The 14,828-nt window shown below is 38.2% G+C and overlaps 1 long non-coding RNA gene across 1 annotated transcript in view; it reads right to left on the reverse strand.

Moving 5' to 3' along the window:
* Positions 1-14,828, reverse strand: part of LOC145681621 (uncharacterized) — a 297,402-nt gene that overhangs the window by 145,966 nt on the left and 136,608 nt on the right. The gene's annotated exons all lie outside the window — the stretch shown is intronic.

The raw sequence follows: 14,828 nt of genomic DNA on the forward strand, positions 1-14,828 counted from the left end.
GAAATCACGAAAGATGTACACTTTCAAAACGATGCATTTGTTCTTTCTAAATATAGATCTACGTATTTATGACTGTGTGTTTCTGTTTAATATATGTGAAGATGTTCACCTCCTTATAGTTGCTTCGGGCAAAGTTTCGCTTTTATCTCTCTTTTGGTTTCTCCGTTATAGTGAATGATCAAGATAAATTGTCCACCCTGTATAACCGACCGGGGACATAAGATCGCAAAATTGGTGAGGATCAAGAACGACGATTTATGGGACATGGAATGTAAGAAGCAGCACTGGAAAGGATGGAGAACTTGAAAAAGTAAACGGAAGTACATTCCTGCAATAGAGGAAATAATAGAAAAAAAAGAAAGGACAAGGGTATGAAATGCATGATGATGAATCATTCTATTCTACAGCAGAGTACCTAAATGAGAACATGCAAGAGCTGAAATCGGATGTCTTAAAAAGCAACAAAGATAAATCCAACACAAAAAAGGAGTGTGGAGATTCACCAATAAAAGAATCATGACAGTAAAGACACAAGAAGAAAAATCAGCAACGAACCTCATACTAGTTTGTGGCCGTGGGCCAAGCGAAGATGAAACGACAGACAGAAGACTGCTTCCAGATGAAACAGGTTATGTTACTACGCGATTTGAACGCTGGAGTAGGAAACAGATACGGAGAGGAAACTTTAAACACCAATTAAGAACAGTTTCTACAGTTACAAGATTATTACAGAATATTTCTTTTGTTCCAATGTGAACGCTATTCATAGTATACCGGAATCTCTTGGTGTTGCTTAGGAGAGTTTCCATCGTCTATATATGAAACTCATTGTTAACGCATGACTAGCTCAAAGTAACAGTGATGTTATTTCCGGGATTTCGATAGTACGCTTTTATAAGCGAGAGACCAATCCTCTTTTAATGTGCTTTTAATGCACGACAAATGAAATAGGACTTGTTCTCCGTATTTCCTCTTCCTCGGGTGTGAGAGACCCAGGTTCGAGTCCCAGCGTGAGCTCATGTGGTTCGGATTCCACGTTAATCAAGAGGTCCACGTGTCATATAGCCTAGCTGCTAAAAGGGAGCTAAACTTAAAGAAATCAAATCAAATCAACATTTCTCGGATTGGCTGCCCCACACTACTGTCAATTAGCAGCTATTGTAGCAATTTGTTTTTAAACTGTAGATGAAATAATTTGGTTGTTTGGAGATATAAAGGGACAGCTCTTCCCTCTTCTGCTGCAAAAAGATCAGAGTGAGGTTTTCAAGTATTTCTGCAAATATGATGGAGTAGAACTAGAAAAATGGAATTGTCCAAAACAGGGTCGAATCCAGGACTGTCTGTCGGAGGTATGCACCAATAACTACCGAAATAACCAATCACACTGAAACTCTTCAAAGTGATGTGGGACAATATTCTTTACCCCTGACAACGCTGATACATAGAACGGAAGAGGGGGAGGTATTTTTAAACAGAGTCGCAAGTGTTCTGCAGGAAAATATGTTGTTTTCTCCACCTGGCTTCTGTTTTCTTCCCTACTTGACAAATGCTATATTGTTTTGCTTGGTGAATTATTTTCCTTCAATCTTTTAAATATCAACTTTTGAAAATCAACAAAATCAACTGTTGCTATTGCAAAGCTCTACTTTCTTTTAAGTCCCAAACGGAAACACGATGGGAGAAAGTTTCGGAAAGGGTTGCTATATTCACTGATAGATTCTCATTTTATATAGGGTACATTTATCAAGGATGTTATAAACTACAGGATCTACCCACACAACAAAATCGTGAAGTCATACGGTCACAGCTTCCGCTCTGCCCACTCCGCGCCACTAAGATCGCAATGTTTCGAGCCAATGGCGGATACGAGAGTAGCCAATCAGACGTGTCGGCTCAGACGATGCTTGGTTGTTTTCTGGCTTCATTGAGTTCATATGATGAAGATAGGTATGGGCAGATCCTCTATTTTATAACATCCTTGATATTTACAACGAAGGAGGTGCACGTGTACCTTTGCATCCTTCCTAAACTCGGCCGTTTTCCGAAATATGTTCAGTACATTTACTCTTTTCAGAGCCTGAATATTTCTAGTTTTTCTACTCCAAAGTTCCTAATTTTGAAATAATAATAATAATAGAAATAATAATAATAATAATAATAATAATAATAATAATAATAATAATAATAATAATAATAATAATAATAATAATAATAATAATAATATAATAGCTTCATCAAGTTTCAAAGGCATAATAAACAAATGGGATAGTCAGTAATCCCTGCAACATTGTTACTTATATTGCAACATGTGAAGAAAAGAACTCATTCGTTGCTCGAACTCATTCGGTATCTTCTACTGAAAACTTGATGACCCTACCAGGATTGAGATATTAGTCATTGGCAGGGGTGGATCCAGGGGGGGCGATCGGGGCAATCGCCCCCCCCCCAGGAGAGGAAACTTTCTTATTTTATAAATATATATAAATAGAACCCATCCCAAAATTTGGAGTCCTTAAAAGTAGCAGTATGACAACCCACCGCCCCCCCCCATAAGTCGGTCCTGGATCCGCCCCTGGTCATTGGATAATGTGAACTTTGTGAGTAATTTGATTGGTTGAGTTAAATTCAACGCCCCTTTTTATCAACAAGCTTATTTATACAAGATGGAACTTACTGTTTAAAGTGGGAATCTAGTTTGCATCAAGGCAATCCCCAACGCCTACCCCACCGGGGACCGAACTTCGAGCGAAAAATAAACTTGAAACATTTTTCGATATTTGATTCGCTAACTAAAAATGTGGACTGCACTGGTTCATAATGCGTATTTATCTCCGCCCTTCTGGAGGCGGTATTGATGAAAGCCATGTTGTTCAACACGAGAGAATCCAGGATTACCATGAACTGGAAACGCATACATTATCTGCAATGAGTGAAGAACGCACTTCGAATCTTCCTTTTGAGAGAAATTTTAAAATTTTTTTTTCACAGCCTTTGAACAAGCGTTTCAGTAGCGACTAATTTATATATTTTACTCCTCATGGAAAGGCGCGCGAGCCCCGTTCCCACTTTCAGGATCCCCACTGGACCTGGACGATACCCGGACAATCGTCACTGTAATGTTTGTCTAGCTAGCTGCCTAGTGAAAGCTGTGCATAATGAGTCATTGTAATTAGCGTGCTGCACCCCCACCCGGGAATAAAACGAAAATTGGGCCCGTTTGAAACATAATGGACACTTATAAAACTATCCTGTACTCCCTACATATATTAAGAATTATAAGCAATGCTATCATTCTGCCTTTAAAGTATAAAAGTAGCAATTTGGATTAAGTATACTAAACCATTTTTAATTTAATTTCCTATGAACGTAATTTATATTAAGTATGTAGCAATAATTTAGGAAAAAGATAAGTAAATGCTTTACACTTCTTAATAAAAATAACTTGGTATACTGTTAGTATATACATAGTCGTATCATAAATTCTATTACAAAGTAAAATGTATTATTACTTTGCCGTTACAGAGGCACCGGTCTTGCAAATACAGAGCACCTATTACTGCTCAAAATGGCAGACCCTGGCCTTCACACAGGCCTGAAGTCTTTGGAGCCAGTCATCGATCGTGGCACGCACCGTCTCGAGGGGAAACTCCGCCACTGTCCTCATAAGGGAACACTTAAGACTCTCAATATTTCGATGCCTCTTCCTGCAGACGATGCCCTCCAAAACAGACCATAACTTGTAGTTCAATGGGTTGAGGTCGGGGCTACTGGAGGGCCAATCTGATGAAGTGATGAAATTAGGCAAATTCTTCTGAAGCCACTCCCATGTGGTCTTTGCTTTGTGGGCCGGTGCCAAATTCTGTTGGAACCTTCATGGCTCACTCTTGAACATGGTACGGCTTAACGTCTTAACAAGTGGCTCCAAATCTGTCGTTTGGTACACTTTAGCAGACGTTTTCACACTATTTTCACAGAAGTGAAGGTCAGTTATACCATCATACGATACCCCCTACCAAACCATCACTGAACCTAGATGATGGCCTCTGAAGATCCGTGGCGTGTGTTTACGATCTACCTGGGATGTTGAGGCGTAAACACGGTCGTTTTGACGATTGTAAGTCTCTTCAATCGTGAAGGTTTTTTTCGTCCGTGAAAAGGATCTTCCTGTGGTCACCATTTGCGTATTGCTGAAGAAGCCGTTTCGATTTTTGCTCCCTATGAACCGTAAGGTGGGAAGTGAGGAAATGACCAGTTTTTTCCGGTAAGCCCTGAGTCCTAGGCCACTTCTAAGCACATGCGACATAGAAATTTTTGGAGCGTTCATCTCTTGAGCCATCACAGTTTGTTTCCTCACAGGATTTCGTCGAATCCGCGCCTCACTGTTTTTATGTGCTTCTGGCTACGCATGCTGCGAGGTTTACCCTTCCTAGGGCGCTCCTCAATTGTCCCTGTATCGTAGTATCTCTTTATGGTCCGATGCACGAATATCCTGCTGACCTTAAATTATTTTCAGAGTTTTGAAGATGTCTGATAGTGATTTGCGTACTTTGTGCTGTGCGATTACTGCTACACGGTTCTCATAAACACCCCACTCCATTCGACTGACAGCAAACTTCATCTTTCCGCTATCACAATGATCGTGATAGCTTTTTGTTTAAACATTACAAAGTTATCTCTTGAAGCAGTGTTGCTATGCCTGTCTGAACTTTGTAACAGAATTTATGATATGACTCATATATATAACGCAGCAACTAAAATGCGGGGGCATCGGGCGGGTATGAGTAAACCGATGATTGATCGATCCAGGGCGCACTAAGACTAGATACGCCACTGTCGTGCAACACATGGGTATAAAATAAGTTATTTTCTCTGTCTGTTTAACATAGGATTTTTTCCCATTGCTAAGACTATAGTGGTAATGTACGAGCTGAATATGACGAGGTAGTCCTGCAGGACATCATTCCGCTTTCATTTCATCGGTATTATTACACAGGGAAAACAATCATATCAATCATGATAAGTCGGGTAAATATTGGGAATTTGGTACGGCGGGGATACGATGTTTATCCAGATAACTCTACACTAGTGGTTCCATTTTTTTTGGGGGGGGGTCCAGAAATGTGTATTAATATGATCACAACTATAAGTACTTTACAATTAATGAAGAACATTTAGAGATGAAAGTTGTTTTAATAGATTTTTTTAAATCTAAAATTGTGTATAATGAGCTCCCGGGTTGGATTCCTAGCGGGAGCTCATGTGATTCGAATTTGATTTGATTTGAGTTGATTTTGAGTTTATCGTCCCGTTCACCAGCGAGGCTATATGAGACGTGGACCTACTGATTAACGTGGAATCCGAACCACATGAGCTCCCGCCGGGAATCGAACCCGGGTTTCCCGCGCCAAAGTCATGTGATTCGAATACCACGTAAGCTGTAGGTCCACGTGACGTACAGGCTCGCTGTTGAAAGGGAAGCTGGTCTCAAATCAAAATCAAGAAATCAAATTGTACAATATCTCCAAGCGGTCTATGAGAGAGAGATCAAATTTCACACTCTTACTCTGGGACTCCTTCCTAAAGAAAATTATATAAAGATATCATTACAAAACATTGGTTGCTTTGATGCTAAACATAAGCACAGCAATTAGTGCTTTTCCACTAAAAACTTTGGAGAAAGTCGTGGAGAATATGCTTTCTGTAATTCGCTATTCTGATTTATATAAATGGCAGTCACATGCTCAAGGTCATTTCTCATACACAACCTCCATATGTTAAGTTCTGATCTGATCTGATTTTTAGTTTAGCGTCCCTTTCAGCAGCGAGGCTATATGAGACGTGGATCTACTGATTAACGTGGAATCCGAACCACATGAGCTCCCGCCGGGAATCGAACCCGGGTCTATATATGTTAAGTTGTCTGTACGTTTATTTATTCAAATATTTATTTAGTACCTGGTACTTGCCAAAATATGGTCTTCTAAAGCAAGGCCAAGACTTTTGAAACAAGACTGTACAAGAAAACATTAAATAAATGAAAATTAATAATATAATAGAGAATTAATAACTACAGAAATAGAGCATAAATAGAGATAAATAGAGAATTAAAAACTTACTGGACCAAATTAGAAATCTACGTGGTCAGTGCAAGGGTAGCCAGGATTATTAAGCCAACCAACAGCCAAAAGGATTTCCGCTTGTGTATTGTTCTTAAAAACATTATTAGTTTTTGTCTTCTGGAATGCTCGATAGGCCTTATTACGTTGGAAGTCATAGCTCTAACAACTCTACTTTCAAATCGTACATCTCTCTCAGTAGGTTCTACAATCTACAAGAAAATAGGAAAAATCTCCTGATAGATACATAAACACTCCAGTACTGAAAATCAAGTTACAGATAACGATTGTAACAGACACTTTGGGACTACTTTTGACAGTGGTAAGGTTTCAAAATTTAGCGCTAGATTCTCATACAAGTACGGTGCTACGTGGTGAATTATACTTTTATATACCTAGTACATTTGGAATAAAAACATTATACCAGGGCGCAAAATTTCCGGTCGCCAGGTCGCCATTAGCGACAAGAAATTTAGAGCTGTCGACCAGTGTTAAGTAGGAACTGTTTCTGCCTAAACTCAGAGGGCTGTGCAGTTCTTGTTTCGCAAGAAAATAATTGTTACTGAGGAAGAGAAAATACGGAATATAAAGTCTTCACAACGGACACGGTCAGCATTACACAAACGTGAAGTTTTAAGGTAAGATTTTTTTTTAACATGTGTATGAATTATTCAATTCAAAATAGACTTTCCTGAATCCAATTGTCTGGTTTTGAAATTTTATGCCCTGATGTAATCTTTTTTTGTCAAACCAAAGGCCGTGGGGTGGGGGCTTATAATTTGTGTGTGAGAGATAATGGCGACCATCATTTTTTGATTTTCGAGTGCGTTTGACTGTGAACTTTTGTGCCCTGCATTATACATACACTTTAATTTGTTTGACATTAATATCAGCAAGAAAGGCCTCGCTGGACCTCAACTTACGTCAGTATTTCCTCTCCTGCTCCACATGATAAGCTGTTCCATAGCTCTCGTTTGCTCATAACTTGAGAATAGTTTTCTTCAGTCGTACACACAGGATTTTTTTTAGGGGGAAAGGGATGAGAACGAAAGACCTACACACAGCCATAGTCGCCTGTGTTCATCTAACACTTCGTGTGCAACAACGATTATTTACGCATATTGAATAAATATATTATAGAACTAAGGTATTTGGTAAATATATTGTAGAACTAAGGTAATTTTTCTCTCCCTTGTTACTGGCAACACTGCGGTCAGCCTGTCAATAGGTTGCTACTAAATAATAAAACAAAGTCTTATACTGTATTTATATATATATATATATATATATATATATATATATATATATATATATATATATATATATATATATTAGGGATGGCCAATTCCGGAATTTTTACTTTACGGAATCCGGAAAGTAAAATCGGAAAATTCCGGATTTCGGAAAAATTCCGGAATTCGGAAAAATTCCGGATTTCGGAAAAATTCCGGATTTCGGAAAAAATCCGGATTTCGGAAAAATTCCGGAATTCGGAAAAAATCCGTATTTCGGAAAAATTCCGGAATTCGGAAAAATTCCGGAATTCGGAGAAATTCCGGAATTCGGAAAAATTCCGGAATTCGGAAAAATTCCGGAATTCAGAAAAAATCCGGATTTCGGAAAAATTCCGGAATTCGGAAAAAATCCGGATTTCGGAAAAATTCCGGATTTCGGAAAAAATCCGGATTTCGGAAAAATTCCGGAATTCGGAAAAATTATTTTTTCTTTTTGTAATCCTAAGAATTTTGTTCAAATGCAAACGAACAAATTTCCTTTTTGTAATCCTAAGAATGTATGATGCAAGTTAAGCTGAAACTTATATCTTAAGGTATACACTACTCAATCTTCCCATGGTTAATGAGATGTAGTCCAAAAGTACGATGTACTCCTAATATTTAATTTTTGTTTTACTGTGATATTGTCCAGAGGTAAGACATATATTACACTGAGATAAACAACTTGACATAATGAAGATGTTATCATACGTAGTTTTCCAGAAAATCGTGAGAAACGATTTTTTATGAAGTTAAAATATGCGTCGCTTGTTGCCAGTGTAATGCAATTGATAACTTTTATGCTGGAATAGTCTTCTTCTTCTTCTTCTTCTTCTTATTATTATTATTATTATTATTATTATTATTATTATTATTATTATTATTATTATTATTATTATTAATCGTTTATGTACTGTAAAAGAAAAATATGAACCGTTAAGTAGTATATTTTATCTTGTTTTTTGATATCTTCTAACAGTAATAACAAATTGCTTGTAAATACGCAATGATTATCAAGGACAATGGCATATTAATGTAAGGACTACTCTGCAGACTAGCAATAAACAATAAACAATAACATAAACAATAGTCCCAAAAAAAAAGTAACTAACTTGGGCACGTCAGAATATTCGCGAGAATATAGGGACGCATTGAGACTAGCAAAAAACGTGGTGTTATTATTACTCAAAGGGCCGTACGATGGAGGCTTTAACGTTAATGTTAATGGCACCAATGAGCACTTACTTGCTCTAATGGTTAACCTCACTTTTGAGATGATTCTTAGAAGTGGGCGTGTTGGCATGCAGTTGGAGTACTAACGATTTGCGTCACTATCGAACACTAACTTAGCACTAGCGACGTTTAAAGTCGAAATTGGAGTCTGACATAAGTGGCTTGTCAACTTCACGGACATTATATTTTCCTTGAATGCGAGAATTTTGCGCCCTACCACAAAAATAGGAAAAAATGCACTCGCAATATATTTGCACTGGAATGTTTGCGCCCTACCCCAAAAAGAGGGGAAAATGCGCCGGCTATATATTTGCACTGGGATGTTAGCGCCCTACAATTCAACTTATTATTGTATTGTGTAAAGTAACTTCCACTCGCACTTGAACTAGGCTTGCCTCTCATCGTCTCAGTGAGTTACTCCATCCGTTATAATATTCCGAACAAATGAAAAAAAAATACAATTTTAGTTCACTAAAGGGCAATCCATACAAATACAATTTTTCATTATACTACAAAATTTACAATAAACGTATAAATGACTGATATATAATTATTTATTAATATAATCAAAGAGTATAATTTAATCTACAAAAGGCTGTTTGGCTCTACCCAGATATCTCTGTTCACAATCCTTGAGAGTTGTTTGGCTTTTCAGGACACAAAATATAGAAAAGAAAATGTAAAGTGAATGTAAAATCAGTTCAGTAATATTATCAAGAAAACTATGTACAGTGTGTTTACTTGCTGGAATTACACTTCAAACACACAATTGCGTTCAGTCGTTCTTTCAGGAAAAATGTTCCGGGGGGCACATTTAGTATTCCGGAGGGGGGTCACTGCTGGTACTATTCTATTTATTATTATATTATAGACGTATTATTTTGGTCTCCTCCGAGGGGGCACTCTGAGAGCTCTGGGGAGGCCAGTGTTCCCCCAAAATCATCTCTGGAAGAAGCAGTGATTGCGTTGATCCGTTGTGTTCTTTTGGCTTATATTGAAGTTTATTCTCCCCTTATATAGCCACAATGAAAATAAATCACAAATGGCATGGTTGTGGGGGGAGGATTGTTTATGCTGTAATGTCAGCCCCTCCGAGGAAATGCGTAAGCTCCAATAGGTTCTTTTATTTCGCAGGTCTCAAACTTCCCGGTGGAGGTACATCGCAGGCGCAATTTTCCCTGTTCTTGAGGTAGGGCGCAAATTTCCCAGACGCAAAATTCTCGACACCGTTCGAATGACCTCGGAAGACTATATCTTTTTCAATACTTTTTTATAATTTTTTACTCGAGATTTCTTCATAGCTTCTTATTAAAATACTTACTAATATATCCTCATTTTATTGTCCTAACCAATCAATATGGGTATGGTGTCAGTAAAATATTTAGATTGATCGAGCCTCTGGTGTGTAACCACAGTATCATGCCCCCATTAGAAATCTTGGCTAAACGAATCAATATATGTTGCCAATAAAATAGTTTAGAATGATTGAGCCCCTGGTAAATAACCATAGTATTTCGTGACAGACCCCCCCCCCCTTCCTATTACCATATTCTAGCTACGTGCCTGACTCAGCTAAATCTCTACATTCTTTACCAAGCACACATTTTCTAAAGCGGAAAATGCTCTCTAAATACCTAAGCTCATTATTTTCAGCAGATGCACAAACTGGGTAACATGCTATCTACATGAATGTTATATATGTCGATTACTGGAAACCGCTTCTCGCTATCTATTACCATATTTACTATATAATGATTAACGTTAAAACCGGAAATGGTTGATTTGTACCGCTTCCGGTTTGAATATTACATTCATCAGGGAACTCGATTCTTAACTATTGACTCTGTACATCATGGCCAAAATTGATTGGTAATCCATCAGATAGTTCTTGAGACTGTTTGTTTCACTGACGGACAGAATGAATATATGGCTATAGAGTTTTGATAAACTAAATTCGTTAATGAGTGATGATGGAACAAATATAAGAAAGGGAACCAAGAGTACCACCGGGAAAATTTTCGAACACAAAATTAGCCATCGAAAACCCACATGTCCTGGGTTTGAATACCATAGATGAAAACTCTACCACTGAGTCATCAATCACCCGCTTATTAGTTTTGTTAACTATTATATTAATATAAATTAATGAATGCCTGCTTATGTTAATTATTGAACAATTACATTGTATACTTCGTAAAGTCAATTTGTATTTACTGTACATACAGTGAGCGCAGAAAGTGTTCGTACACCTATGCTATTGAAACGAGAATGCCTGCGAAAAAGAAACAGAAAATTTAAGAAGTGTAATAACACACACAATATGAATAATGAAAACTAAGCTTTATGAATATATCAATAAAGAACCACAAAGACAAGTTTAATGGTCAGAAAGTAAATAAATTCCGTAGAAAATATATAGAGTAGACGCAAAAAGTGATCGTACACCTGACGTACGAATACGAAACAAAGATACCACAACTGGGGTTCACTAGTATTCACCTGAGTATACACCTCTGTATAGCATGACGAGTAACAGAATGAGTTTAGTTGTGAATAGGAGTGAAAAAACTGCACGGTGGGCTGTCGAAATGGGAAGCAACCGAACAGAAACAAATGAGGAGACAAGAAAAGTAATTATTAAAGTGCATAAGAAGGGTAAGTCTTTGAGAAAGATAGCAAACCTCAGGGGCAGATCCAGAGGGGGGCGATCGGGGCCATCGCCCCCCCCCCCACATGAGGAAACTTTCTTATTTTATATATAAATAAACCCATCCATAACAAGTTTGGAGCTCTTAAAAGTAGCAGTATTACTGCCGACCGCCCCTTCCCCAGAAGTCCGTCCTGGATCCGCCCCTGTATAGAGTAGCCACAATCGAGTATTTTCCGCTGTATGTTTGGAGTCGTTGTCTTGCTGAACAATAAATTGTTTTCAAGAACCATCTTCTGCCCACTAGTATGGAGATATTCCTTTAATATGTTAATATACACTTTGTAGATCATCACTCCATCGATAAGGTGGAGACGACCCACTCCTGAGGCACTCATACAACCCCAGACGAGCACGGACCCTCCTCCGTGTCTTACTTTAGAGACGAAATTTTGAGGATTCATCTCTGTATTCACCTTGCGCCATACCATACGCCTCCCATTGGACTCGATAAAATTAAATTTATTTTCGTCCGAAAATATGACCCTATTCCAGAAAGAAGCCTGATCCCTTATCTTTATACTCTTTTTCAAACTTTAGTCTCTTTATACGATTTGTCTTGTTTACCCAGAACATTTTCCTGGCTATCCGACCATGATACCCTGCAAATATTCCGCACTGTACTGGCTGATACTTTAACACCGCGTGTTTCCAGATCCGTTGCCAATTGCACAGCACTACTTTTTGGAACCTTTTTTCTTTCCCTAATAATGTAACGTTTAACTTGTTCACTCAACACTCTTGGTCTTCGAGTTCTTTTTTTATTATTTTTTTTATGGTTTCGCACAGTGATAGAAACATTATACATCGCAATTATTGTTTGTACTGTTGAACAAGGCCTGTCTGCAAGGTTTGCCAGGGGCGGATCCAGGACGGACTTCTGGGGGGGGCGGTCGGCGGTAATACTGCTACTTTTAAGAGCTCCAAACTTGTTATGGATGGGTTTATTTATGTATAAAATAAGAGTTTCCTCTTGTGGGGGGGGGGCGATTGCCCCCTCTGGACCCGCCCCTGACTCTATAATACCTTGAAACAGCTTCGCACACCTCCCCAATCCCCAGACATGAACCCCATAGAACATCTATGATCTGTTCTGGAGACAAGAATCAGAAGGCACAGCTTGTCTACTAAAGAAGGCCTAAGAAAAGCTATTCAAGAAGAATGGGACATAATCAGTCCCGAAGCTACAGAACTACGAACTACTACAGGTGAAATCAATGCCACGAAGATTACAGACAATCATTAACGCACAGGGTAATCCCACAAAATATTAAATAACGTAATATACTTTATAAGCATTAATTCAAGCATAAGTGTACGGTGACTTTTTGCGTTTACAAAAAAGGAATTCTCTCTTTTCTTCTGAACAAAACAGTGATTGTGTTTGTTTGGCCTTTCTCTTGTATATAGAAATAAAATGTATGAATGTGTAGTCTTAATTCTGGTTATATATATATTTTTCCACCTCCCGTTCTCATGCTAGCTGTTTTCAATATAAACTATGCACGGTGTACGAACACTTTCTGCGCTCACTGTAGGTATGTTGACAATAAGCGAATGTTATTAGAATATTTGTTGAGATTTATTTTCCTTCACTGCCTTTCGCCTGATTAAAAAGTAGTTTGCAGTGCTTTGGAGCAGCTGCAGGTGGGAACGCGATAATGTTTGAGACATACCGGCGACTTTTTTGTGTGTGAAAATAAGATCTTTCTCATAAAGTAGTAAATAACTGCAGTAGCAATTGTCTACGTAAATGATAAAGACATATCCAACTACAAGAAATTAATACAGTATATATAGCCTATTCATTATTGTGTTTCTCTTTTAACAACTACTAGCTAAGGATGGCCAATTCCAGAATTTTTACTTTCCGGAATCCGGAAAGTAAAATCGGAAAAATTCCGGATCTCGGAAAAATTCCGGATTTTTTCTGAATTCCGGAATTTTTCCGAAATCCGGAATTTTTCCGAATTCCGGAATTTTTCTAAATTCCGGATTTTTTCCGAATGTCGGATATTTTCCGAAATCCGGAATTTTTCCGAATGTCGGAATTTTTCCGAAATCCGGAATTTTTCCGAATTCCGGAATTTTTCCGAAATCCGGAATTTTTCTGAATTCCGGAATTTTTCCGAATTCCGGAATTTTTCCGAAATCCGGAATTTTTCTGAATTCCGGAATTTTTCCGAATTCCGGAATTTTTCTAAATTCCGGATTTTTTCCGAATGTCGGAATTTTTCCGAAATCCGGAATTTTTCCGAATTCCGGAATTTTTCCGAAATCCGGAATTTTTCCGAATTCCGGAATTTTTCCGAATTCCGGAATTTTTCTGAATTCCGGAATTTTTCCGAATTCCGGAAAGTAAATTTTCCGATTCCGGAAAACAAAATTTCCGGAATCCGGATTCCGGAAAATTTTGGCCATCCCTAATATATATATACGTATATCAGGCCCTTATTTATATATTGTGCGCCTCTGTGCTCTAAACAATTTGCCGACTCCTCCCCCCCTCCCGCACAAACATATGTCGCAAACAAGGAAACAAGACGTGATTTTGCAAACTTATCAAATAATCGAAACGTACCAATATTAGAATTGAGTTCATAGTTTTTGGGGTCGCTGAAAGGAATAGTGACAGATTTAGTCCAATTCAAGTTCAAGGTTATACTCCACTCCCCAGGGAGGAGTCGAGATTTTGAAAGTAATCGAAAACGACAGATATTCGTGTTGAATTCATAGTTTTCGAGGTCGCTGAGTTTTTACAGTATCAGTTTTCATGATGTTCAAGTTCATCCTCACCCCTTGGGGTGGGGTGGGAGAGGATGACCTTTTAAAAAAATAAAATAAGCTAGCTAGTTAGTAACTACTATAATTAGAGCGAATTAAACACATTAACACATTTTCTCCCGCTTGCACGGACTCTGCGGGTTGCTAGTGCTAAATATTAAATATACATATCAGTATCGGATTAAACCGTGTCGCAACGCTCCAACTAGTGGTTTCCCAAATAAAGAATTAATGATGTTTTGAGGCTCTTTACCCCTTGTCGCTCGTTGCCCCACGTCAGTATATAGTTTGAAATAAAGCAAATCTAACATTCTTTAGAAAATACATCAAAGAACTGAACTCCTTTCAAAAACCCAGTATTGGTCCACCCTAAAAGCAGTCATGGTTCCCAAGTCAATGAACCGTCATCTTAGAGGGGTGGGTTGGGAAACAAAGGAAAATGTACTAAACCTCACACCTCAGAATATAGATCTTATTTTGTTTTGGTGGCCTCGCGTAGCGTAGCAGACAATGCTCTCACCTTTGGTGCAAGCAGTCCCGGGTTCAGTTTCCATGTGAGGATTAGGGTTGCCAACTCTAGAAAATAAAAAAACCGGCACCCCCTAAAAAATTCCTACGATATAGGTACAAGTGTGAAGTATCTCTGTTCGCCACCCATCCAGGAGAAGGAAATGTACTACCTTGATCAAAAGTGCATTAGTACCTGTATTCTGC

The sequence above is a fragment of the Thermobia domestica genome, chromosome 3 (genome assembly GCF_964235325.1).
Source record: "Thermobia domestica chromosome 3, izTheDome1.hap1.1, whole genome shotgun sequence".
Taxonomy (NCBI): Eukaryota; Metazoa; Arthropoda; class Insecta; order Zygentoma; family Lepismatidae; genus Thermobia; species Thermobia domestica.